General features: G+C 40.3%; 1 non-coding gene across 1 annotated transcript; it reads left to right on the top strand.

Annotated features, from left to right (window-relative positions):
• The first annotated feature begins 867 nt into the window (after positions 1-867).
• trnav-uac lies at positions 868-941 on the top strand. Its single transcript has one exon. It is a non-coding gene; the product is annotated as a tRNA-Val (tRNA).
• The last annotated feature ends 1,499 nt before the right edge of the window (positions 942-2,440 follow it).

Here is a 2,440-nt window from a genome sequence, read left to right as displayed (position 1 = left end):
TACTTGAGTGCAACAGGAGACCTCTATTTAAGCAATTCACTTCAATTAAAGGTTTTCTGTGAAGGCAAACGCATGCTATTTTTTGCAGTCTCTGTTTATGGGACACATATTTATTAAAGAAACAGCTTGATACAATAGGGGGAAGATAGTTGCTATTCTGGAAGCATTAGATCAAATGGGTCAAAGTGACTTCTTCACACAAATTTCAAGATATTATGATATATTAGTACAGTCATATACCATTGTAGGCAAATGGGTGATTGTTTTCAGGGTTTCTACCATTAGCATTCTGCCAGGAACAGTACCAGAACAATCCATTGTGACCCTCATCAATATAATCACTATCCCAGGTGAAGGGCGCTTATTTAAGTGTAAGTTGTTGTTGCCTTGCCACAGTATTGCCGTACACCAACTCTGAGCTCTAATTCAGCAGTAGGAAGGCAAATAATTTAGTTTTTTGTTATCAGTCTGGTCTTTGACTTCCCCTCATCCCCTCCTCCCTTCTGTAACTCATACGCAACAAAAAAACAAGAAAATGGGTGCATTTGCTAGCGTGAGAGCAAGAGAATGAGAGTGAGAACGAGTGAGTGGGACTTATGTTAGAGAGAGAGAGAGCCACAGCCTGATCAGCAAGTGATCAACAACAACAATAACTTGGATTTATATAGCGCCTTCCATGCCAGACGGCGTCTCAGAGCGCTTCACAGTAACGGATCCCGGGACCGAGCCAGGGGAGGGGGGGGGGAAGGTGATCAAGAGAGGTCAGCCCTGAGAGTGCAGAAAGGAGAGCACAGCCAGCCAGCTACCCACCCCTCCCACCTCTGTCAGGTATCCTCACACACATTAGGTGAGGTAAGATCATTGTGGAGTCCTGTAGCTCAGTGGTTAGAGCACTCGCTTTACAAGTGAGAGGACCTGGGTTCGATTCCCAGGCGGGACAGGGCAAAACATTGGGCGAGGTTCCTTACTCCACACACACATCTCTGTTTATCTAGCAATAAGTAGGAGCCCTGTTGTTAGTCGATTGGCAGATTGCTTTTCTGGGTGGGAGGTAATAATTCCTTCAAAAAAAAAAATAATTTGGTCACTTGATCCACGACTGTTTGTGGGACACAACTGTGTGCCGTGTTTCTCCCACAAAATATATAGTCACTCCACTTTACAGTATATCCTGTGAAGTGCTTTGAGAAGTCTCAAAGTCGTGATAAGGCACTATATCAAATGTAAGGATTATTATTATTTGACACACACTGAATTACCATGGTTTAAGAGTCTACTATTGAGAATTTCAACGTATCAACATCAACAACTTGCATTTTAAAGCACCATTCATGTAGAATAAAGCTAGTCGTGTTGCTCCTGTTGATGGGTTACTGTGTAGCCCAATAATCACCCTAAAACATTGTTCCTTCATCCCATATTTCTGCTAATTGTGTATTCATTAACGGCTGTAGGTAGGACATTGCTGCGTGCAAATTGGCTGCTGCGCTTGCCCACGCTTTACTGCGCTTGCACACAGGCACTTCTCTTTACAGTGTTTCCTGTGAAGCACTTCACCAGACTTGAAAGGCAAATGTAAAGATTATTATTTGTTATTATTCAGTGTAGAGCTTCACGAAAATCAAGATATCAAAAAGGCCAGTTATTCTGCCAGATTAAACAAACGTCCTAAGTAAATTACAAAATGTTTTAATGGGACAAATGCCTTTTTTCACTTCATGCTTTCTTATGGTCTTATGATTTTAGCCTGTGCAGTTTTTTCGGTTTTGGCCTTGAAAAGGCTTTGTCATTAAAATTGTCATTTCAGTCATTAAAGTGCTTAGCTCTTTTTTTCACAGAATCATTATGTAGAGAAACCAGAAATAGCATGACTTCGATCAGGTTTTAGCAAAGCTCCTGCTGGGTGCTGAGTTATATTCAAATGAATGTGTTTGTTTTTGCCTTTAGAAATATTGTCAGTTCAGCAAACGTAACCGGCTCATAACATGCATAACATTCTTTGATCACAAAAATGGCATAATAGACTGTCTACATACTTTCATTCCGTGATATTGCCTTTAATGAAATAGTCTGCTCCATTACATTTCTCATATTTTACTCCATGCAATGAACATTACTTTTGCAGTAACTGATGTGCCTTAAGGAAAGGTGACCTACCTTGTAGAGTTTTCTATAAATCAGGTCAAGCTCCATCTCTTCCAAATAATCATCGCCAGCGGTAAACAGCCTCATTAGGCTAAATCCCGACAACCCAGTTTATTTCCCTTACACTGTTTAGAGAAGATATTTCCAGGAACATTTTATAGCTGCACATCTGCTTTATATTCATTCAAAGCTTTTCCGCATTTAAGAAAAGGCAGCAGATTACGTTATCCAAGCAACAATTAAAATTAAATGTGTTTGTTTGTGTTGAATAAGTCTCCTCTTTGTCTTTCTCTTC

The sequence above is a fragment of the Callorhinchus milii genome, unplaced genomic scaffold, assembly GCF_018977255.1.
Source record: "Callorhinchus milii isolate IMCB2004 unplaced genomic scaffold, IMCB_Cmil_1.0 Scaffold5, whole genome shotgun sequence".
Lineage (NCBI taxonomy): Eukaryota > Metazoa > Chordata > Chondrichthyes > Chimaeriformes > Callorhinchidae > Callorhinchus > Callorhinchus milii.
The sequence above is the reverse complement of the archived record's forward strand: the minus strand, read 5'-3'. Positions and strand labels throughout refer to the sequence as shown.